This window comes from Rhinopithecus roxellana, chromosome 13 (assembly GCF_007565055.1).
Source record: "Rhinopithecus roxellana isolate Shanxi Qingling chromosome 13, ASM756505v1, whole genome shotgun sequence".
NCBI classification, from domain to species: domain Eukaryota; kingdom Metazoa; phylum Chordata; class Mammalia; order Primates; family Cercopithecidae; genus Rhinopithecus; species Rhinopithecus roxellana.
In genome coordinates this window covers 15,657,622-15,683,305 of record NC_044561.1, presented here as the reverse complement: position 1 = coordinate 15,683,305, position 25,684 = coordinate 15,657,622, and the positions used below count along the sequence as shown (strand labels likewise).

Here is a 25,684-nt window from a genome sequence, read left to right as displayed (position 1 = left end):
CATGCCCGTGGGCTATGGTACCGGAGACCCACCCCTCCCAGAAAATGGTGAACAAAGGTTCTGCATGCACTTATCAACTCTGTAACAGTCATAGTAACTTCTCCTCCTTGGTTCATTCATTTATTCATCCATTCATTCATTCGCCAATTATTACTGAGTGTCTGGGACAAGCTGGGCACTTCTAAACGTATTGAACATGACCAACCAATCACCTGTCCTTAGGGATTTTACAGTCTAGCAGGAGAATACAGAAAAGAGACAGTCTCAACAGCCAGTAAATACAGTGGAGGCATCAGGCAGTGATCAGAGTTGTGAAGGAAATAAAGGAAGGAAAGGTGGGGTGGGTGGAGGAGGGTTCTGACTTCATAAAGGGCCCTCTCTTACAAGGTGAAGTGTGAACAAATACCTACAGGAAGTAAAGGGGCTACAAGGGATCCATGGAAAGAGCATTCCCAGAACTGGGGCCAGGGCAGTGCACACAGTGAGGAGAGCAGCTGTGTGTGAGGTGAGCAAGAGAAGACACAAGGGTGGGGGCCACGGGAGGTGGAGCCAGGAGGGCAGGGCTGAGGGGTTCTGGAAGCTCTGGAAAGGCCGGCGGTCAGGTCTGATGGTGGGTCTGAGCAGAGTCGCTTTGTGACACCGTTCTGCTACCACATGGGGCAAGGGAAGAATCCCAGGATGTGGTCTGGGAGGCAGGAGCACAGAGGCGACAGGGTGGTGACCTGTCCATTGGCCTCGGGCGGTATTCTGAATGCAAGGGTCAGCAGCAGCAACTGTGCAATAGTGCCTTTCTTTTCAAAGAGCCAGCTGCTCTGATTCACAGACAGACCCTCCCAGTTGAGGGTTCCTCAGGAACTAGAGGACCAGTCAACAAGGTCATTACCTGTCGCCATTGCTGCATTTACTGGTAATCAAAAGGGGCAGGGTACGGTGGGACCACGAACCCAAAGAGAAGGTCTGGGAGCATGCAGATGTGCCTCTCAAGCCTCACAATTGTCCTTTTGCTAAATTTAGGTTGGAACAACACGTTCAAAGCCACCTCGAAAGCCCATCCTCGTGTGTGTGACTGTGAACCGCGTCGTAATCTCCTAGAAAGCAAAAACATCAGGCTTACATTTTTCACTTGCCTCTCAGGGCTCAGTGCTCTGCAGTATATACAGTAAGCACCAAATGAATACTTTTCAGATAAATTAAATAATTGCAGAATAGTCATAACAACAGTGTTCTTTTTTTTAAACAATATTTAATAATTGCTTACTCTATGCCAGTACTTTACAGACAGGGGCAATATGCCCCCCTGCCCCGGAGACATTTGGCAATGTCTGGAGATACTTTTGGAATCACAAATCGGGGAGAGATGCTGCTGGTACCTAGTAGGTTAGGAAAGTTGCAAAACATCATACAATGCACAAGACAGTCCCCCCCGGCCCCCTGTAACGAAGGATTTTCCAGCCCCCAAAATCTAACGCTTATAAACCACTCAGCTTATTTAATCTTCACAGCTACTCTTTTTTCCCCAGTTGAGGAAAATGGGCCCTGAGACATTAACTTGCCCGAGAGATCACAGTGGGCCACATTCGAGAGCACAAACGAGGGAGCCGACAGGTCAATACATAGATGGGTAGAGGGAACAGATAGGCAGACAGATTGCGACAAAAATGGGAAGACTGGGAAATACGGAAAAGTACAGGGAATGGATGAAAAGCAGTCCTACGCCAAGTTATGCCAAGAAATGACACATGGCCCTGGGCCTTCCTCTCCTGACTCTAAACCTGAGTGCACACAGCTATAAAATTACAGGAGGGTGTAGGAGATCACTGACTTCCAGCTTTAACATTTTCAGGGCAAGTTTTTCCCTGCAGCTGAAATATTAGCTTTATATAAATACTCGTAAACATGTGGTAATATTCCCCGTACAAATCCTAAATTCCTTCCCCTTTACTCAGCAAAGGCAGGAGATGCCAAATGCCTTATGATATGCTCCTCCCCTCCTCCTTTCCTTGCTTCTAAAAATATCTGTGAATAGTCACCTGTGCCATGCACTGAGCCAGGGCTGGAAATATTCTAATACCAGATGTGCAAAGCCCCTTTTAATATGGTGCATTTGTGAAGCGTCCATTACTGAGCCAGGGCCAAGGTGAGCAATAATTTCCCTACTGCACAGATGGGGCACCACACTGGGACTCCAGTTAACTTTATCAGCAGCAGGCAAGACTGGGGGAATTGGGGTGCAGGGACAGAATTCCCTTCCCATTAGGATCATGTCTCCCAGCCAGTGTCAATATCTACTTCTCTGCTCAATAAATCCTGATGATCATCTTAATAGAAATCAATACCTACTAAATGGCAAAGGAATGAGAAAGCAAGGCAATATGGATGACAGAAAGAGGTTCTGAGATGAGATGGGAGTAGATTCGGAAAAGCCGGGTGGGGAGAATCAGTTTGTCATGGCTACCATGGATGGGTCAATGCCAGCAGCAGAAACAAGGCTCCCTGAAGGTCAAGGTGACAGGGGGAAGCCAGGAGGAGTTGGAAGACAGTTATGGATGGGCTCCAAATTGGTCCCTAAAGAAAATGTTTTCTATTTCTTATGACAATATTGTTATAGGGCTGTTAACAAGAATCAAGAAATGTCAGACTGTACCAAGGGATGACATCCAGTCACAGCCTGAGCTGGTTTGATTAAGCCATTTAATTAGCATTTATTTGGGGCTGGGCACTGAACAGAGGGTGATCCATTCACCATCTGATTCAATTCTCATATTAAAGGATGTAGCAGATGTTACTCTTGTATATATCGCAATGAGGAAACCAAGGCCCATAAAGGTGCTAATATTTTGCTAAACCAAATAAAGTAAAAGAGTGTATCTAATGCCCTGTTTGTCTCACCACCCTACAGCAATGTCAGTGAAGATGGACAACATAACATGGAGAGAGATATAGCTTACTAGAGCCCTGTGGCTTCAATCCCCACCATGAATGTTGTTTAAGAGGAAGGTGATCAAGCCCAAATTCACATTTGCTTGAGGAAGAATACAAATGTATGTCTGTTTATCTTCTTGGTCTGGAAAGTATTATTATCATGTCCACTTTATAGATGCAGAAAGTAAGACCCAGAAAATCTCATGATACACATGACATCACAAATCTACTGGCTGATAAGGCTGGGACCTGAAACTAGTTCCTCTCTCTAAATGGCTAACACAGAAAACCAAGGCAAAGACAGTCAGGGAAGGCAGGACTTCCTGAGGCTTGGAAAGGTCAGCGGAAGCTTCTTAAGGCGGGTGAGATTTGAGCAGAGCAAGGCCAGCATTGAAGACATCAGCAGGGAGGAGAGGTGAGATCAAAGGACTGGGGACAGGTAAGGGGCATTCAGGGGTCAGGTAGATGGATCTGCACTCACAAGCCCTGATATGAAAGACCAAGGGTCCACATAAACAGAGAGAACACCCAAGTCTGACCCAGCAATGTCTTGCTCAAAGCCCTTGAAATGACTTCACATCAACTGTGCTACTCAATTCATATGATCTGGCTCCTCTCTAGTAGCCCCAACTCCACTTGGAGTATCCCAAATTCATCATCTACCCCTATACACACAAGCAGGCTGTTCCTCCAAGCCTACAGACTCTTTATCCCACAAATCAAAAATATTACAGGATGGCAGGGTCAGTGGCTTACTCCTGTAATCCCAGCACTTTGGGAGGCCAAAGCAGGTGGATCACTTGAGGTCAGGAGTTCAGGACCAGCTGGACCAACATAGTGAAATCCCGTCTCTACTAAAGATACAAAAATTAGCCAGGCATGCTGGTGCATGCCTGTAATCCCAGCTACTCAGGGGGCTGAGGCAGGAGAATCACTTGAACCTGGGAGGCAGAGGCTACAGTGAGCCAAGATCACGCCAATGCACTCCAGCCTGGGGCAAAAGAGCAAGACTACGTCTCAAAAAAAAAAAAGAAATTCCAGGGGATTTCTTCCAGGGCCGCCACCAGTGGGAAGTTGTCCCTGACACTACAGGACAGATCCACTCCTAGTAGACAATGCCTCTGCCAGGCAGGTAGGATGCCATACTGCTATACTAGACTGTCCTGCTATGTCCCACTTCCTCACTAGCTTCCAGAGGACAGGACCCATAGGTCTACACCCATGTAGTAGACACTCAGTAATTATCAAGTCTACAAAGAGACGATTACGAATAGAGGAAGGGAGCAAATATAGCATGAGATGAGTGAGTCCTTGGCCTACGGCTGACCTCAACTTTCTCTATTTTGTCAAAGAAGTAATATCCAGCTTTCTTTACTTGTCTGATAATGTTTGTAAAAAGATCCAGAAGCTCAAGGGTATTAACTGTCATAAAAAAAATAAAATAAATAAATTTTTTTAAAGGTATTCTTGGAATGAGCCTTTATTTCAGAAAAGAAACTAATTTATGTAGTGTCATCATAAAATAATGCATAGAGATGATGAACTGACGATGGTATAGTGATAAGAATTCTTGTTTCATTTATAATGTAAGCCTTAATTCCTGCCCTCCCCCAAAATGAGTTAACTTACAATTAAAATACATGTATATAGAACACCAAAGTGCAGATTAAGCAAAAGGCGATATGCAATGGGGAAAGGAATTGGGAAGGAAATAATTACATGAAGTCACAGCCAAAGATACTGACTGCAATCAACCATCCAATTTTAAGGCAGCCACAGAAGGAAGAGAAAAAGACATGAGTTGAATTAGGTCTCTCTCCTGTGACAGAAGGGACATTGAACAATGTCATGGGAAATGGGTTAAGCCTCAGCCTTTCAAGTGATATAAACTATCACTAATGCATTCCAGAAGATGAGGAATCAAATTTACTTGCTGTGCTCAATATCCTAGGAGATAAATGTGCTAATAATATGATCAGTTAGGGTCTAACCCACCAGACCTTCTCCATCTAATGACTCTGTCTGCTTCAAAGTAGCCACATTAGGAGGCTTTTCATTTACTTCCACTGAAAATGCCACCAATCCCTCAAAGAGCTGGGTGCCCTTATTTAAGGGCCTGCAAAGCCCATTCCCAAGCAACAGGCAATATCAAGGACAATGAAGATCAACAACAGGAACGCAGGATGGACACGGCCCTGGCCCCTTCCCTAAGCCTTGGTTCCTACAGTTGCAAAGATCATTATCTCTGCTTCCTGAAGAGGGCTGTCAATAGAAGCAAATGAGTTCACGTACACACATGTAGAGGCTCTCATGCTTACCCGTTCTCCCCTCATCAAGTCTTTGACCTATAAGATGCCAGGCATGAGTCTCAATGTTGGGGTATGGAAATGACAGAAGTCCCTGCCCTCATGAAGTGTATGCTTGTGTGTGTGTGTGTGTGTGTGTGTGTGTGTGTGTGAGTGATAGAGAACAAAACACAGCTGACCCTTGAACAACAGAGGTTTAAAGCGCATGAGTCTACAAATACACAAATTTTCTCTCACCTCTGCCACCCCTGAGACAGCAAGACCAACCCCTCCTCCTCCTCAGCCTATTCAACATTAAGATGGAGATGAAAACCTCTATGATGATCTGCTTCCATTTAATACATAGTAAATATATTTTCCCTTTGATGTTCTTAATAACAATTTCTCCTCTCTAGTTTACTGTAAGAGTACAGTATATAATATATAACATACATACAAACAACATGTGAATCAACTGTTACTGTTAAAGCTTCTGGTCAACAGTAGGTTATCAGGAGTCAAACGTTCAGGAAGTCAAAAGTTATATGCATCTCCACGATGTGCTTATTTCACATTGTATGCCTATACCAAAACAATTCATGCACGCTGTACATCTATACACCTACTATGTATCCATAAAATTGTTTTGAAAGCTTACACCAATTTTTGACTGAGCGGGCATTAGTGCCCCTAATTCCCATGTTATTCAAGAGTCAACTGTAAATAACTGCATTATACAACATACTAAAAAGCAGTAAGGAGAAAAATAAAGTAGGGATGAAAAATGAGAAGTGGAGAGGGGGTTGTGTTTCTATTTTATTTTATTTATTTATTTATTTATTTATATTATTATTATTATTATTATTTGAGATGGAGTTTTACTCTTGTTGCCCAGGCTGGAGGTGCTATCTCGGCTCACTGCAACCTCCACCTCCCAGGGTCAAGCGATTCTTTTTCCTCAGCTTCCCATGTAGCTGGGATTACAGGGATGCGCCACCACGCCCAGCTAATTTTTTTTTTTTTTTTTTTTTTTTGTATTTAGTAGAGACAGGATTTCACCATGTTGGTGAGGCTGGTCTCAAACTCCTGACCTCAGGTGATCCAACCGCTTCGGCCTCCCAAAGTGCTAGGATTACAGGCGTGAGACACCGTGCGCAGCCTGCAGTTTTTTTGTTTTGTTTTGTTTTATTTTGTTTTGTTTTGTTTGAGACAGTCTCGCTCTGTCGCCCAGGCTGGAGTGCAGTGGTGCGATCTTGGCTCACTGCAAGCTCCACTTCCCGGGTTCACACCATTCTCCTTCCTCAGCCTTCCGAGTAGCTGGGACTATAGGCGCCCGCCACCGCGCCTGGCTAATTTTTTGTATTTTCAGTAGAGCCGGGGTTTCACCGTGTTAGCCAGGATGGTCTCGATCTCCTGACTTCGTGATCCGCCCGCCTCGGCCTCCCAAAGTGCTGGGATTACAGGGGTGAGCCACCGCGCCTGGCCCAGCCTGCATTTCTAAGTAGAATGATTCGAGGAAACTTACTGAGATGGTGATACTGGTGCAAAATTGGGGTATCTGAGGGGGTTAAATTCAGGAAAGGGAATGGCTAGTTGTATACGTCAGAGCTGTAGCAGGAAAAAGAGGGCATACTCAAACTGGGTAATTTGAAGAGTGTGCAGTAAAAGAGTAGAATGGTGCTTCTTGGGGCTGGGGGGAGGAAGAACTGGGGAGGTATGATTCAAAGAGTACAGAGTTACAGTTATACAAGATGAGTAAGTCCTAGAAAGCTACTGCAAAACACAGAGCCTGCAGTTAACAATACTGTATCTATTGTAGCCTTCAAAGTTTGCTGGGAGGGTAGGTTTTATGTTAAGCCCTATCACTAAGAATAACTAAAGAGAGCAGCAGGAAACAGAGGTGATGGATTATGGACTGTGGTGATGGGTTCACCAGTATACATTTATCTACAAACTCATCAACTTGTACACATTAAATATGTACAGCTTTTTGTATGTCATTCATCCTCCATAAAGTCGTTTTAAAAACAAACAAGGCAGCTTTAGATACAGTCACTGAATCAGTAATTAATCTACTTAAAAGTCCTTGTATTCAGACCATATTTCTCTACAGGAAAATAATGATTAAGCATTCAAATGCCTTGCTTTTATTCAGCTATACTATGTCTTCTGAAATCACCTTATCTATTATGCAGTAAATTCATGAAACAAACAAACAAAAAAAAGCAGGGCTTAGGGAAATGACAAGAGCTTCGGTAGCCCTGGGTTAGTGATAGCAGGCACCACGCCACCTCTAGGCCTGAAGTGGTCCCAGAAAGGAGATCAAGAATGAGACAAGAGAACAACACAGAAAGGTAGTGTGCAGGAGCTGTGGTCTTCATCGCTTCATTCCTTCTGCCCACAGAGAAGCAGCCCAGGGCAGGGGGTGGGGCTGGGGAATCCCTGGCCTCCCTCCTTTCCTTTTGGCTGATCTTCTGCCAGAGACCTCACAACAGGGAGCTGGGGGCCAGGAAGCCTGTGGATGCCCTGAAGAAGAATGAGTAGATCTGAAAGGGCAGTAGAACAGAACCAGAATCCACTGCAAAGGCCCTGGGGCAGGAGTTCACGTGAGGAGCGGGTAGAAAGAACCAGCCTATGATCCAGGAACACAGTGAATAAGATTTGGAAAGTTGACAGAGAATACGAAGCCTCCTCTCCAAACAGAAACTCCAGGAGGCTTGGTTGATTCAGTGACACATGTACGGTGCTGAGCATAGTACCAGATACCAGAGTCTGTGTTCCAGAAATGGAAGAACAGGTGAGTAATAAAAGGCTAAGTAAGCAAATTCTTTGCAAAAGGAGAAAAGATTGAATGTATAGGACTGCATATATCAGAAGCCCCTGGAATCTCTGCATCCAGAAGATTGCAGTCACCTTCGAAGCACTCACCACCAGAGGCCACTTGCACACTCTCCTGTGACAGCCATTCACCTCGGCCCTTTTCCTAGGGATTTGCCTTCAAGTTCCTGCATGGGCCTCAGGGTCTTTGCATGGACCTCAGGGCCTTTGCATTTGCCTTTCTATGAGTCTGGAACACAATCTATCCCCTCACCTGTGGGCAGGCAAAGCACCTCCTGTGGTCATGTCATCTCCTGTACCAAGCCCTTCCTGATGACCAACTTGGAGCGGGGTGCCCTCTATCCATGCCTTCATGGCCCCTTGTGACAATGTTCCCCATATCACTCATCATTCTGCTCGTGAATTTGGCTTCATTCATCTTGCAACAACCCCAGAGTATTAAGCCACTGGAGGGTGGAAGCTGGTGTTTTACCTCTGCACCTCTCATGCCCAACAGAGTCCATGGCACAAAGTCAGCTCTCAGATTTTAGCTGCATTTCTGAATGAAGGAATCAATAAAAGTCACACAGCATTAAGTGGCAGACTCTAGTAATTTAATTCCTGGTCCCGGGCTCTTTGATATAAAATAACTCTTCTATTTTTAATACACCCTACATTCCTGAAGATGACACTACTGCAAAATTAAAGAAATGTGATGAACAGCTTACAACCTGCAACACACTCGGCAGCTCAAAATGACAACATTAATTTAATGAACTTAAACACTGGTGAACTTTTTAACACATCCGGAGTTATTTACACTGGGAAATGCATGCTTAAGATTGCCTGCCAAAGAGACTCAAATAAAGATGACACATATATCTTTCACATGTTAATTTGCATTTTAAACTTTGAGCTTTGATACAAGTTGGTTTTTCTCTTTTGGAATGAATAAATCAAAAGACTGATGTTTTACCCATCCATCCATCTATCCATCCAGCCAGCACATCTTTCCTAAGTGACAGGTAAATCACTAGTTGTTGGGAATGCAAAGAGATAAACCTTGCCATCACAGTATATTTAGGGAGACAAACAGCAGTGAATATAATGTAAATTAAGTATAATAATCAAATGACAAAGTGCTAGGAGATACGGCTTGTTGAATGGCTTGCTGGGGAGAAGCAGAAAGACCATAGCATTCATGGAGATGATGGGTATTCATTTTCCAGGGCTGCCACAACAAAGAACCACAACCTGGATGGCTTACACAATAGAAATGTACTGCCTCACAGTTTTAGAGGTTAGGAGACTGAGATCAAACCATCAACAGGATTGGTTCTGAAGGGTGTGAGGGAGGGATATGCTTAGGGCTTTCTTCAAACTTCTACTAACCTCAGGAGTCCTTAGCTTGTAAATGACATCCTCCGTGTGTCTCACATCATCTGATCCTCTGTACACATCATTCTGTGTCCAAATTTCCCCTTTGCACAAGGACACAGTCAAATTGAATTACAGCCGACTTAATGACCTCATCCTAGTTTAATTATCTGCAAAGACTCTCTTTCCACATAAGGTCATGTTCACAGGCACCAGGGGGTTAGGACTTCAACATCTTTTGTGGAAGACACAATTCTAGCCATCATAGTGATGCATTGGATCTTGAAAGAGGAACATGAGCTTGCCTACAAGGAAGGCAGAAGAGGGTACTGATGTGGTCAAAGGAACAGAGGATGGGAGACCATGGGATGGGGGAGCTGGTGCAGAGGTGAGGGATGACACTGGTGATGAGAGGCCTCGATGCTGGACTTCATCCTATTAGTGGTGAGAGATCACTGAAGAGTTTCATGAGAGGAACTACAACAACAGTATTGTGCTTTGAAATACTCTTTGTCCATCTGTGGGAGGGCTTTTTGCTTTCTCTCTTGCTTGTTTCTCTTTGTCCTAGGAAATTGCATGGAAGCCCTGTTTAGCTTTCATGTTTCGATGAAGGAGAGGGGTATGGGGTTCATGTTTCTCCTTCCTAACAATCCTGGCCTCAGCTATGGTATAGGACTGGTCTATAAACTAAGTGGAAAGTCATCACAAAGACCTTCTCCCACTTCTATTTAAACTGGGAGAGTCGGTGGTCATGCCCCTTCAGAGTAAGGGGTTCAGAGACACAGGCAAAAGGAAACATCTTCCATGCTACCCCTGGCTACCACGGGATGCTTCACTCCTGTTTCCTGGAAACACACAATAACCAAGTTGGAAGGATCTATAGAAGTCCTCCAAAATATGTTCCTGGAACTTGGAAAGTGTAGGAGATCAGAATCTGCCAGCCAAAAACATGTCACTTTAGCAAAAGCATTATTTTGAATGAGAGACAACTGAGAATAAACAGAATCTAAGCTCTCTGCCCTCCCACTATGTGCTTAAAAGCAGGACATCAGTTTACAAAGGTAGCAGCGTCCCTCCTCCTCCTCTTCCAGGAAGGACAAAGGTTGATCATGAAAGAAGCTTTGGTCCTTCTCAGCCCGGAGAAGGCGCTGGAGGAATCTACTTAACAAATTCCCATGTATTTGATATTTGCCTTCCCGCAGTTGCTGCACCTAGGGACTCGAAGCCTTTTTCCTTTGTTTTGTTACTTATCTAAAAACTTACTGTTCTTTGTCGAAGACACTCTATAAGCTGGATTTCTAAACCACCTCTTTGAGAACCATGCCTTCCCTGGGTGTGCCCCCTGCATACACGAAATGCCACACCTTAATAAACTTCTGTTTGATTTTCTCCTGTTAATCTGTCTTTTGTTACAGAGGTCCGTCCCAGCTAAGAACTAAGAGTAGAGGGAAAATTGATTTTTTTTCTCCCCAACAAAGGTATCTCAGAAAATACCCCAGCAGCAGAGGAAAGGGAGGCTCGAAAGAACCAGTTAATGAGGGGATCCAAGTCTCCTGGTCCTGTTTTGCCTTCAGCAGCTCCATTTCCCTTCTTTAAATAATTCCATTGAGATATAATTTATATACCAAATAATTCACCCTTTTAACATGTACATTTCAGTGGTTTTTAGGGTATCCACAGAGTTGTGTAGCTATCACCACTATCTAATTCCACAGCATTTTAGTCACCCAAAACACAAACACAGACCCCCCCCATATTCCCCCCTTCCCCAAACCTTCAAAATCACCAATCTACTTTCTATCTCTATGGACTGGCTGATTCTGACATTTCACAAAAAATGGAATCACATATACATATGTGGCCTTTGCTATCTGGCTTCTTCTACTCAGCATGTTTTCAAATTTTCAAATTTCACTCACGTTATAGCATGTATTAATACTTCATTCCTTGTAATAGCTGAATAATATTCCATTGTATGACTAGGCCACATTTTGTTTATCCATTTATTAATTGATAGACATTCAGGTAGTTTTCACTTCTTGGTTATCATGAATAATGCTGTCTTGAAGAATTTTGTACACATTTTTGATTGAGAACCTGTTTTCAGTTCTTTTGGGCATAGATACCTGGGTCAACTCTACATTTCACTCAAATGTTTTCCAAAGTGGCTGTTCCATTTTATATTCCCACCAGCAATGTATAAGGGTTCCAATTTCTCCCTATCCTCTCTAATGCTTGTTATTTTCTATCTTTTTGATAACAGCCACCCTAGTGAGTGTGAAGTGGTATCCCATTGTGGTTTTGATTTGCATTTCCCCAATAACTAATGATGCTGAGCATTTTGTCATGTGCTTTTTGACAACTTATGTATCTTCTTTGGAGAAATACCTACTCAAATCCATCACTCAATTTTTTAATTGGGTTATCTGTCTTTTCATTGTTAAGTTATAAGAGTTCTTCATCTATTCTGTACATAAGTCCCTTATCAGATAAATGACTACAAACATTTTCTCCTATTTTGTGTCTTTTAATTTTCTTGAAGGAACCCTTTGAAACACAAAATATTTTAATTTGATGAAGTCCAATTTATCTATTTTCTTCTTTTGTTGGTTGTGCTTTTAGTGTCATATCTCAGAAACTGTTGCCTAATCTAAAGTTACAAAGATTTATTCTTATGTTTCCTTCTAAGAATCTCACAGCTTTAGCTCTGATCTTTCGGTTGATTTACTTTGAGTTTATTTTCATTTTTACTCTTTTTAGAGGATAGCAATCCATATAAAATGGTGGCTTGGGGTTGGGGGAGTTAAAACACATATTTTAGATTCTAGAAAGGAGATAAATAACTTGGGCACAAAACGAGTTTCAGGCATGGATGGACTCAGAGGCAAGATCTCTGCCTCGATGTCAACAGATGACTCTGGTTTCCTACAAAAGAGATACAGGTCAAACCTCCCCGACACGCATGAAGACCTGGATGCTGTGTAGGCCAGAAGGGATCCTCCCCTCTCTTCACACAAGACTATGGCGCCCCCCCCATGTAAACAGTCAGATTCAGATGTGCAGCAGCCTGAAATGACCCTGTGTCATTTGCTTCTTATTCGTCCCATAACTGTTTCTGATAAATCTCAGGCCCTACACTCCACCCTCGAAACCTACCCCAGGTATATAGGGAATAGAATGGCTTCTCCAAAGCTTTTGTCATGGGCTTTTTCATGGGCTTTTGTCTCATTCACTCAGCTGAACTCACTGAGCATTTCCCAGGTACTCTTGTCTTTGGCTTTGGGGATGCAAAATTGAACAAGATGACACAGCCCTGCCCTCCCAGAGCTGTCAGTTTTGTGGGAGCGACACACGCTAAGTCCCGGCATTTTAACACTTTGTCAACATTTAGTCATAACAAGCGTTAACTGCTAATATTAATTACTACACACCTGGCTCTGTTTTTGTGCTTTAGGTGCATTACTTAAGTCCGTAACAGCGTTATGAGGAAGTGATCACTGTTCCATTTTCCAGGACATATCACACGCCACCCTGAGCAAAGCACTCTACCTAGAGATCAGCACCAACAGAGGAATACCTAGAGGCCTCCAGGAGCAAAGAGTGAAGAGTTTGGCAAGGTTTCAAGTACAGGGGGAAGTAGGTGGAGCTTTCACTGTAGAATCTTCCCTGGAGAAAAAGCAAAGAGTGGGGCAACAATAAAGGCATTAAAAATACCTGTCAAGTTGAAGAAAAAGTGAGTAGTGATGTGGCTGGATTCTAGGGAGATAGGGCTGTGTAAAGGCAGAGTGTACAAGCCTCTGCCAGAATTCACATTCACACACCATGGCCAGAAGAGCCGGCAAATTACATGGGGAAAAACCCCGTACAAGCTCGCCTTGTGCTGACATGTACTATTATTATACACTCTGTGCCTTTGAGACAACCTGCCACGCACACACACAAAGCCAGCAACTAAAAGGAAACTGGCATTAATACAATTCAGTGTGAGGGTATGATCTGGGGGTGTGGAGGCGGAGATGAGGTTGTTTTATTTCTTACAATAATACTTGTATTTCAGGTAATCGAATTTGGTTCTTAGCGCTAATGTCATTTTCTGCTAATTTAATGTCCCAGGAATCCCTCCGAGTAAGAAGATTGCTGGTGGAATGCAAATAAAGCCCATTCTGGGAAAAAGAATCATTTCCCCAACCCAGGTGTGCTCAAAGGCTGAACAAAGGCCAATCCCACAGAGTAGAGGGAGTTAAATAGATCCTAGGAGGTGGTCTGGGTATGAAGGCTCCTTGCTGAGCCAAGGGGCAGTGGTTATTTGAGATTCTTCATTGTGAAAGCAAACTAATCAGGCTCTCTAGCATCAGGCATTTGGAAAGCCAGCAGGGCACTCAGGGGCCTTAGATGACTCAGATGGGAGGAGAGGAGGGCAGGGAAATGAGGAAGGGGGAATGGTGTCCATCTGGCTAGCCCTGCTTCCAAAGGAGCATGGAAGTGTTGGGTAGTAGTAAGAGACCATGCTTCTCAGTTTCCATGGACCACTCCCCATGTATGTCCCTATCCCCCTTGCATTCTTAACAGTGTTCCAGGTTGGACAAGACATTATACAGTCATCCTAGATACAGTGCACAGAGTGTGACACGAAGAGTGAAGAAAGCTGAGACAGAATTTGCAAGCCATGTAACCTCAGCCTGCGTACTTACTCTCTCGAGCCTTAGTTCCCTTATTGGAAAAATGGAATAACAGTACAAGCCTGGCAAGCTTGTCAAATTAAATGAGATACTATGTGTCATTTACCGTGCCAGCCCTGTGCTCACTGGGCACATGCAGAAACTCGATGGATGCTGAGCACACCGGCAGGACCAGCTGGACCAGCCCGGGACGCCCGGCTTTGGGTCACTGGCTGTTGGTGCGCACCAGCAGGACCAGCCCGGGACGCCCGGCTTTGGGTCACTGGCTGTTGGTGCGTACCCGCAGGACCAGCCCGGGACGCCTGGCTTTGGGTCACTGGCTGTTGGTGCACACCGGCAGGACCAGCCTGGGATGCCTGGCTTTGGGAATAGCTCTTTTCCATCCTAATTGCCTGGTGAACTCTCAAGCCTCCCTGTCTGCTGTTTCTGCCCCTGGGCATCTAACATCCTCAGTTCATAGCTAATCACCAGAATCATAGCATGAAAAGAGGCATACTTCTCCAAGGGCTGAATAGGATTTCATAAACCAAAAAGCCTACAGCTTCCAGCGGCGGTACCGTCCTGGTCTAATTTACCCTGCAGCAGCGCAAGACAATGAAGTTGGGAATTTCTATTTGAGGGAGTATTTTTCCCCTTCTTTCCCTCTCCTGACAGTGGTCTTCAATTACAGCCTGTGAAGCTCTGGGTGCAGGGAGGCTAAGGGACAGAGTCAGAGAAGTGAACTCAACAAAATGCATCTGCAGAAGCAGATCACTACACGTCCCACAGACAGTGGTGCAGCTGACAGCACCTGAGCTCAGTGGGGCAGCCTGGGGAGAGGAGAAGAGCAGAAAAAAGCGAAACTCTTCCCTGGGCCTGATGAAGATTAATATCTCTCCCTGACGAGATGAGTCAGTTTAATCGTAGCTATTAATACAGAATCACTGAAAGCCAAAGATGAGGGCATGGAAGGAGGCAGGGCATGAGATGAGAGCACCTCAAGGTATGAGTGCAGAAGTAGAGAAGGACCCCCTGAAAGTAGAAAGACACAGCTGATTTTCTGCAGGGCTCACAAAGCTAACAGAGAAATTTGAGAGCTGAGGCACTGTGTGGTATGATACAGTGTTTCAGACTCGCTGTGTTGCTTTTCCCACTGGGATCATCTGACTGATTGGGTTAAACAAACACCACATCTGGCATATGATCTCAGCACACAGACCTTGACCACCGCTTCCTGGAGATCCCAACGATGGCAGGACTCAAGGGTGGCCTTCTGACTCCTCTCCTTGGCCTACTCCTAGGCATGCTTCAAGATTCAGCCCAGGAGGCATCTTCTTCCACAAAAGCTTTTTTGGATGTCCGCAGATACTTAGGTGTCCCTTTTTCTGGATTCTTGAACACCAGCATACATACTTCTATTATAGCAAGTATGTTAAATGGCAACAGTGAGTCCTCCCCTCCAAAAGAAGATTGCTCTCAGCCTTAAATTCTTGCTTCCCACCATTCTATAATTTCCCTTTTTACTCATTAATCAGTGTTGCCATCATCTCATCTCCTGGTTTCCTCCGAGGACCTATTATCTTCAGAAAATGACCACATGAAGAAAGGTCATTACCACCTAAGACTGAAAAAGAACAATTTTCATCAAGGCAGAAACTATGTCTTAATCTTACTGTCTTTCTCGGACTCTAGTCCAGTATCAGACGTATACTTGGTACTTAATTTATGTGCTCAGTATGCAATGATCTAAGAGAAAAACAAGGGGTTAGGGCATAAACGGAGGCACCAAAAAATCAGCTGGCCACCGAGGGGAAACCTCCACATCCAAAAAGAAAGGTGCAAAACAAACCACTATGGAGACCTTGAAGTCCTGCAACCCACTCTTATCTGCTCAAAAGCCACAAGATCATTCTCAAAGGTGTGCCATTAAATACAAGCAAAAACACTTCATGCCCTCCCCCGCCACCTCCATCCTCACTCACTCCAGCTCTGGGTGAATTTTCAACTCAAATATGCTCAGGATTCCCGACTTTCCAAATCCCACACCATCTGACATTTGGGCCTAAGAGTTTGAGAAATGTGAAACAGGCATGGAAGAATCCCAGAAGAGTGGGCCTTGTGCAGAGCAGTGCTTACCTTCGATTGTCACAGAATGATCTGGAACCATTTCATTAAATAGAAGGAAAATTGCAAATGTGAAGGCTACTAGTTTGGGATTCACAAAAGAAGGCAAGCCTTTGTCAAAATATGTCTGCTGTGTGTATGATAAGCGGCACACTGAGCATGAAGGCCACACATGTGGAATAAATGCTGCAGCATTATAAGCACTGAGGCTTCTGGGCCCCAGCAATTAACTAGATTATAGTCTTGACAACAGCTCACCTGATAGATCATGCAATAACATGCTCCCTCGGGTAGGTTAAAAATGCAAATTAAGTGTCAGAAATAGGAACACCACCTCAACTACTGAATGCATTCCCACTAAGTGCAAAGCACAGTAGGTGGTTTAAAGAGGCCCAAAAGCCAGTTTTAACCTTCAAGGCACTTACAGGTTGATAGCAATATAAATATCTATAGAAAGACCAACAACTGTAACATCAAATATTAGTCACCTGGATTAGCTGCAAACATTTCTGGTGGAGGGAGCTGAGACCCTCCTACACACCCAAGTGTGCTCGAGCCAAGTGCAGCAATGCAGAACCAACAACTGCACCCAGTCCCGCTGGGCTTGGAGTCACAAGAAGAGCAGGTTTCTGGCAGCACCAATACAGCCTGCAAATACCCATGACCATAATTTCTCACGATGCCACGAGCAGGATGAGGGGAGGACCCCGTGAGAGTGACTGCACAGAAACAGACACTGAGAAAGCATAGCCCGAGCGCCTGGAATGGCAGCGGGAAGAGAGAGAGAGCTCTGTGGTCCTGCAATCACCTAGCGAGAAATCCAACCTTTCCAAAGCCCAGGGCCAGGAGGGGAGTGCAAGAGAATGTGAGTGGGTTCCATGCCCACCCTCCAGATGGATGGAGCCTCCGTTCAGGACAAAGAACTGCTCCTTGGCTGAAGGTCTCAGCAGAACAAGCTTCGGACACCCCACTTTTAACCACTCACAAGTGAGAATGTACCAGTTGTCACCAAACTGCTGTGCTTCTGTCGTGCATTAAACCATTTGGGGCCTCAGTTTGCTCATATGTAAGATGAGGCTAACAAGGGTTCCTCCTTACATGCTGAGACAATATAGCGTGGTAAGCAAAAGCATGGTCCCTGGAGACAAGACGGTGAGCCCTGGAGTCCTCCTGACTCTACTTCCCAGGGGAGTGACTTTGGGAAAGTCATTGAACCTCTGTGTACCTCAGTTTCCTCGCCTGTAAGCAGGGATAATAGGACCAGCCTCATAGGGCGGTTGTGAAGACAGAATGAGTTAATCTAAGTAAATCACAGAGAACAGCACCTAGCATATGGCAAGTGCTCCATACAAGCATCAGTGACTACTCTTGATGTGATGACGTAGCTGTTCGTTCCTATCCTTTTCTCCTAAAGGAGGTGATCACTCACTCATCAACCTTCATGCACCGAGCACACTGTGTACAAGGAAGCTGTCATGTAGGATGAGTTCCCTTACTTAGCATACGAGCCCCTAAAGCAAGGACTAGAAGCCCACTTGGTCTGAGGTTCAGAAAGGTCAGGGGACCCCTCCAAGGCCACGTAGCCAGCGAGTCGCAGCATCAGATTCAGGACCCAGGTTTTCCGGTACAAGAATCCCCGCACTTTCTACCCTACCACATGGCGAGAGCACTGCCTAGTAAAACCACGTGGACACTTCAGCTTTATTTCAACCGGATTTTTCTTTATAATAAAAATAAAACTACAATGTCTTTTTCACACTGGAAATTTTTAAAAGGCATCCAAATCTTTCTTTCTATATAATGTCTTTTTTATTGTTTTCCTAATAAAGATGGTTGACACCGGCTTCTAGCTCACCTCACTACTGGATGTCACTGGTTCAGGTGTTCCAGCACCCAGTGATAGAGTCTGGATCTTTGTCCCCTCCAAATCTCATGTTGAAATCTAATCTCCAAAGTTAGCAGAGGAGCCTGGTAGGAGAGGCTTGGATCATGGGGGCAGATTTCTCATGAATGGTTTAGCACCATTCTCTCGGTGCAATCCTTGTGAGATATGGTTGTTTAAAAAATGTATGGCACCTCCCCTTACTCTCTCTCCTGCTTCTCCTCTGGTCACGTGACACATCTGCTCCTACTTTGCCTTCTGTCCTGATTGTAAGCTCCCTGAGGCCTCCCCAGAAGTGAAGCAGATGCTGGTGCCATGCCTGTATAGCCTGCACAACCATGAGCCAAATAAGCCTCTTTTCTTTATAAATTACCCAGCCTTAGGTATTTCTTTAGAGCAACGCAAGAATGGCTCAATATACCCAGGTAGGAGCGTGTCGGAAGTTCACTGTCAGATCTTTGATCAGTTATCAATATGTCCTGAACCAGCCATGGATCACCCATCCCACACAGCTCTTCCGACCAACCTCTCTGCCAGTATCCATTTGCTCACGTCAAAACCTGGAGTCATCATTGACTCTTTCTTTCTCTCTCCTTCACAACCCAAACATCACCAAGGCCTGAAGCCTCTACCTCCAAAACCTATTCCCAGGCAGCCACTTCGGCCTCATCTCCATTGCCACTGCCACCATCTAAGTTCACGTCACCTCACTGCTTATCTGGATAACCATGTTGGCTAGCCAGCTGGTGATCTGGCCTAAATTCCTGCCCACCATAGCTCATTCTCTATACCGAAGCCAAGCTTATTATCTCTCTTCCATCTGACCTCCACCACAACTCTTTGAGGTGGTCAGGGCAGACATCACCACCCCCATTTTACAGATGAGGAAAGGGAGTCCTCGACTTGTCACACGGCTATTTAGTGATGAAGTCCATTATTCTAGGATCCAGTAATTTGACTTGCACAAGACATTCACCTTCCCTGGGTTTTACGTTTCTCTAAGAGACAGACAATGTTAGCCCAGCTTGACTCACAGGGCTGTTATGGAGATTCAACAAGAAAGTGAGCTCTTTCACGTACCAGCTGAGTGACCCTGAGCAATCCACTTAGCCACTCTCAGTTGTCATTTTGTGCAATTTTCCATCATGCCCCGCTGGCTATGAATCCAGTCCAACTGTGTGCAAATTAAGCCTTTGCTTTATATTTATTGAGCAACAACTATACGCTGCAACAGACTTTTTTAACACTCTATTTTATTTGCAATCACAGATCTGAAGTTTATCAATACATGACACCCTCAAAAAAGAAAGAAAACAAGTATCTGCAATTTGCTGAGAGCCTAATACGTGTCAGTTGCCTGCAAAAGTCATCATTCTTAGACTTTCAAATACATCTATCAGGATGGTATTGTTTCCACTTATACATGAGAAAACTTACAGAAGGAAAGAGACAAGCCCATGGTCACCCAGCTAGTAAGTGGAACAGACAGGTTTCAAACCCACAGTGTTCTGACTGCAAAGCCCACGTCCGCTCCAGTCCTACTATCCCCACTCTCAGGAGGTGGATGCTCTCTGTGATGGGAATGGAATGGGGATGCCTGGCATACCTGGGAGCTGCTAGTCTCCCTCTTGCCCAGCCTATGTGGCTCCTCTGTGTCTTCCCAAATGACAATGTGCTTTCTCATGGGTCACCGGAGCATGCCTGCTGCCACGATGCCTTCTCCTGACCTCTGGCCCTACGGGGCCCCATTAGGTCTTGCGTACTGTGTTCTCATCGCACGGGGGACACACTTGCACTTGGACTTCGGGATGGCTCTGCCACGCTCACGCCCAGGAAAACGCCTCATTCGTCCCTGTTCCCTACTGACTGGTACGGTGCTCAACACAGAGGAGGAACTACAGCCGAACGATTGTCACAGAAGGGAGGGAGGAGAAGGAGGGAAAACAGGCAGCAAGATGCACTGTGTATATGGTGGGTGAGAACGTGGGCTCCAGGCCACACAAGCGGCTCTGCCAATCCCAGGGTGGGACCTAGGGCAAGTTTCTCAACATCCTGCACCTGCCTTTCCCTCTAAAAGGAGGGTGACGCTAGTGCCTCCCTGGGTGATGTGTCCTCAACATAAATTCAAGTGCTTTCGAGAAACACACACGGCAAAGCCCCACCAAGTGTTAACTTCTATTATCCTATGCTAAGGACAGAGGGAAGGAATTGCCTCGAAGCCTGAAGGAGCTGAGGGATTTCACCCGGGGAACAGAACAAGCGAAGAAGCCAAGAAAAATACAATCCCAGGGTCTCTTTCTGATGACTACCTGTCACTGAAGCATCTGGAATGCAAGACAGGGATTGTCTGGAGCAGAGGTATGGACCAAAGGGAAAATAGGCTCCTTTCAATTTGTCAGAGAGCCATTAGAGCAGCAAGAGCTATTAGGAAGAAGACTGGTGAGAGCAAAATGAAAAGATTTTGTAAATACTCACTCTCGGCGATCTTTGCTTATCCGCCCCTTCATGCCACTCACTTCTCAGTGTTTATCCAAAACATGAAATTAAGCCGTGGGTGAGGTGCTTGTCTCTCTCAGACCTGTCTCCTTCAGTGCTGGCTCAGAACCAGTGCCTGTGTGTGCCCTGACAATCTGAGCACCCAGAAGACTATTCCTGTCTGCACTGGGGATCTGAAGAGTCCAAGAACCAATCTGCCCCCAAACTGCTCTCAAGTGAGCTAAGTGCAGCATTTTGAGAAGCGCTAACTCACAGGTAAGGCTTCTAGGAAAGGAAAGGCAAGGGCCTGGTTCTCGCTACTGCTTGGAGCAGGCTGACCCTAATCTGCCCTGAAAGGCTGGATCCAATTATCCATCAGCCACAGGAGCCAAGGCAACTGGCACATGATCCCAGGAGGCAAAGAAAACGCATGGCTTGAAAAGTGATAAAATCAACACAACCAAGCCCACTAAGCCTGGGTGGAAGTTCCGATCTAGTTCATTTCTTAGGATCTGTGAAGCATTATTCATACACAGGGAGAGAACCAACTCTACCGAATCTCTATGGAGAACTAAGCAGCAGAAAGCAAACTTACACAGAAAAAAGGAGATCCAGAATCATGTCCATTTAAGAAATGAAAGAAACCTTAGAGAGATCACGGAAGACACGCCTGCCTGGGTTCAATCTCAGCTTTACCTATTACCAAACTTCTCTGTGCCTCTGTTCCCCCATCTGCACAATAAGAATATTAGCACCAAAATTAGCCAGGCGCGGTGGCTGGCGTCTGTAGTCCCAGCTACACAGGGGGCTGAGGCAGGAGAATGGCGTGAACACGGGAGGTGGAGCTTGCAGGGAGCAGAGATCGCGCCACTGCACTCCAGCCTGGACGACAGAGCAAGACTCCGTCTTAAAAAAAAAAAAGAATATTAGCACCTACCTCATAGGACAGTTCTGCGGAAGAAACTAGTTACTACAAGTCAAGGACTTGGTGCTTGATGTACAATAAATGCTCCATAAAGAGTAACTAATATTATTTTTATTTCTGGCACTTCAAGATTCATTGAGTATCTACTCTATTTCAGGTATTTTGCCGAAGACTAAGGATTTGGATATGACTATGGAAAGGTGAGTCCTCACTATCTGAAGTGTGTGAAATCCAAACAAATAATAATAACAATGATTTTGCCAGCACTCACTCAGTAAGTGCTGGGCACTTTTCTAGGCGACATTATTAGAGTCCACAGGAAAGTTCTAAAAAGGAAGTTATCTATATAAATGAAGTGCAATTCAACATAATCAATGATTAACAGAAGTACAAACAACATAGTGGCCAGGCACTTGGTGTGGAGACTAAGATTTAAGTCAGAGGAGATAAAATAGGGAGTGAGGCTGCTAGGCAAGACAAACAGTAGGCACTCCATCAGCAATGTCGTTACCACGCTGGTTATTATTAAACCCAAGTCCCGGGGCCCAGGAGAGGAGGAGGGGAGCGGAGACCAGGAACCCAGGGGCTGTACTTTATCCAGGTCAAACTTCTCAAACGGGCCAGAAGAGAGGCACTTGTTAAAAATACAGACACCTGGGCACCTCCCCCGAGGAACCCCATTTAGTAGATCTAGGGCAGGATTCTGGGCTGTCTTGTTCATTAAGTGCTGCAGGGTGGACTGGGAGTCTATATGTTAAACAAATGCACCAGGTGATTCTTACCAGCTAGCAAATGCTGGAACCAGAGATCTAGGTGACCTCCTTAATAGGCAAGAAAAGGAAATACTCTCTCAGGTTCCTCTCAACTTTGATTAGCAGCTAGAGGCAAGTCCAGATTGCAAGGACTCAGCTTCCTGAGCAGAGGAGAACAAGGAATGAGAAGCCAGGGGTCAAGGTGCCAAGATCCACTTTGCAGGCCTGTGTGATAGGTCCCTGCCTATGCTTCCTGACCTCATCCACCATGTCGCTTCTCCTCCAGACCTCATCAATCATGTTGCTTCTCCTCTCTTCTCTTTCTCTCCAGCCACCCAGACTCCTCCTTGGCATCCTACAAAAGCACCAAGCGCTCATCATCTCTTGCTCTTCTCCCTGCCTGAAACACTTTTCCTTCCCCTCGCCACCTGGCTCTGTTTAATGTCACCTGTAAGACAGGCCTGCCCAGATCACCCTACTAACACAGCACTTCCCTTTCCCCACACCTCACCAAGCCCATTGCCCCGGCACTATCATCTCACTCTGCTTTATTTTACTTTGTTGCACTTATCAACACTCAGCAAAACCTAATCCATGCTAGGGACCATGGACTCCTTTTCATCTTTGCAAAAACCCTCAACAGCACCCCCAATTTATGCAGAGCCAATTTGGGGTAAGAGAGGTTCAGTGACTCAGTGTGGACACACAGCATTTAAAAGGAGGACTGGGACTTAGACAGCCGCATCCGACAAATCTGTTAGGAAAGGGATTAAACTCTGCATCACAGGATGGCCCTTTCCTCTTTGTTCTTTAAAGTTCTCACTACAGGTGATTTTGGTGAAATAATTTAATTTTCTCCAAACATGGCCAATGCATTCACAAGAAAGTGCCAGTGCATTTATGACCACAGCTACAGTATGTTAGGGAGTCTCTCCCTGCCCCTTTCTAATGCCTAAAGAAGGCTGCTGAGGCTGTGAGATTCATTATACCACAGTTTTCTAGGTTTCAGTTCCTCAGTTGCAAAACAAGGGTCTCTCTGGACCAGGTGGGTGATGTTTTGCATCCCTCCCAGGAGACTTTCCAGGATTCTAGAAAAATATGAGAATGAAAGGAAAAACAAAGATTTGTTAAATGATCACTGTCAGATATAACAGGATATTTAGTCTTTATAACAGCGGTGTAAGCTATAGGTTGTGCTCTCCTCTTTTTTTTGAGATAGAGTTTCATTCTTGTTGCCCAGGCTGGAGTGCAATGGCGCGATCTCGGCTCACCGCAACATCCGACTCCTGGGTTCAAGTGATTCTCCTGTCTCAGCCTCCAGAGTAGCTGGGATTACAGGCATGTGCCACCACGCCCGGCTAATTTTGTATTTTCAGTAGAGACAGGGTTTTTCCATGTTGGTCAGGCTGGTCTTGAACTCCCGACCTCAGGTGATCCGCCCGCCTCGGCCTCCCAGAGTGCTAGGATTACAGGTGTGAGCCACAGCACCCAGCCCTGTGCTCTCCTTTTAATGGAGAAGAAACTGACCTGCAATGATGTTGAGTAACTTGTCTATTTCACTCTGTGATTTAAATGGTGTCTACTAAAATTCAAACTCCCATCCACTTGTCCTCAGGGGCTATGTTCCCTCAACCATCAACATTTGCCCTATAAAAAGTCCTTCTGTAATTTTCAAAGGTTTTATCTGCTTAGGTTGTAAGCCTGCCTAGATGACTCCTAATGTCCATTCCTTCTCTTAATTGTATGAGTCTATGACAGAAACAAAATGTAAACTGCATTAAAGAATTAACTGAATTTTTTCGTTATACTGGTTTATAAGAATCCTGCTAGCCACAGAAGATGGTGTGTCTTCTCTCTTGTCCAAGATACCCCATTTTCACTTGTCTCGGGGTTTGTCTTGTCCTTGCCTAAAGCTTGAGCTTATTGACTTTGAAATGTTATCTACCAGTTGTTTCTATATCTGCAAGTTCTTGGGTGACTACAGAGTAAAGGACCTTTTAAGACAAGGACAGGCTCCCTTGCTTGCTATCTTGGTGGTCTTGCTCAAACGGTACAATGTCCCTGAGCCTCAGTTTCCTCATCTATAAAATGGGACGAGGATGAAGTTGTTTGGGGGAAAAAATGAGATAATATGTGTAAAATTCCTAGCCCAGCACCAGGCCAAAAGGTGGAAACTCAAAAGTCTAAGTGAGCCAGACAGGTCAACCACTGCCATACGCAGATACCAGAAGCTCTTCCCTCTCCATTCTGTTCTATGTAAACAACAGTGCAGGGATGACACGGGGATCAACAGGGAAGGATGGAGACCGTGACAAAAGGGATCATCTGAGCTCTGTGCACATGGAGAGCCAGCACTCAGCTCCAGCTAGTAGCTACTATGACGAAATGAGGGTCTGGTTTTGCAGATCTTTTCTTTTTTTTTTTTTTTTTTTAAGGAAAGCCAAAAACCATGGCTTTGTATGTGCAATCTCTCAATGTTTAACCATTAGCAACAAATTCAGAAATGGTAAAAGCAGTAGGCGGGCCAAACCCAACACAAGTGCAAGCCAGATGCAGCCAATCTTGATTTAACATGAGATAAATAGAAACGACTGCTACAGTTTCCATTATCGTTATAGTTTAAATAGTACATTTCCTTATTGTGTTTCTATATCTTCCACAATACAATAATAAAAGGGTTTTTTTTTTCCATTTCCAGGAATCAGGATTTTATGAAAATGCATGTTTGTTGAATAACACAAAGAAGAACATTATCTAATGTGGCTTGGAGTCAATATCAAGCAATAATATTGTTTTAATATTAATTAGAGCCGTGTCATTGCAAGAGCTGGTAAGAATACTGGTCTTGTTTCCAACTGATGAAAACACTCACACAGATTAGGGATTTCATGAGTAAATTTCAGATCTTGAAGTCAGTGCTGTGATCCACTCTCATAGGGTAAATATCTGTCCAAATGGTAAGGTATATCAGAAAGGAAAAAAGCCAATGTCATAGCATAGAAGTGTTAAACAATGATCCCTAAAGAAAAGTTTCATTCTTAAAAAGCATTTGAACTTCAAAGTTGAACAAGGACATAGATTCATAAATCCCAAAGGTTAATAAAATTCCTCTCATCTAAAAACAATGCAAAACCTACAAAATCATTTCAAATTCTGCTACCATCAAGATTTGCATAGTTTTTTTGAAAACTAAAATAACATACTCAGAAAAATGAACAAGTCCTGAGTGAAATACTTGGTGAATTACCATAAAGTGAGCCCAGCTATATAATCATCACATAGGTTAAAATTAAAATTAAATATTAGCAGCATCCTAAAGTCTTCCTTGGGCCCTGCCCCAGTCTCTGTTCTACCCTCCCTACCAGAGTTAACCACCATCTGGGTTGGTAAGAACCTACATTAATTTTTGCCCGTTTTTGAACTTGGTATAATTGGAACCCTAGAGTATGTATTATTTTGTGTATGTC

The 25,684-nt window shown here is 44.6% G+C and overlaps 1 protein-coding gene and 1 long non-coding RNA gene across 3 annotated transcripts in view; one reads left to right on the top strand and one right to left on the bottom strand.

The window, feature by feature from the left end:
* LARGE1 (LARGE xylosyl- and glucuronyltransferase 1) overlaps positions 1-25,684 on the bottom strand; it is a 634,203-nt gene that overhangs the window by 441,105 nt on the left and 167,414 nt on the right. The gene's annotated exons all lie outside the window — the stretch shown is intronic.
* LOC104668643 lies at positions 390-25,128 on the top strand. The gene is made up of 7 exons (XR_748857.1): positions 390-505; positions 1,015-1,159; positions 2,900-3,041; positions 12,915-13,134; positions 19,335-19,537; positions 21,623-21,665; positions 24,916-25,128. It is a non-coding gene; the product is annotated as an uncharacterized LOC104668643 (long non-coding RNA).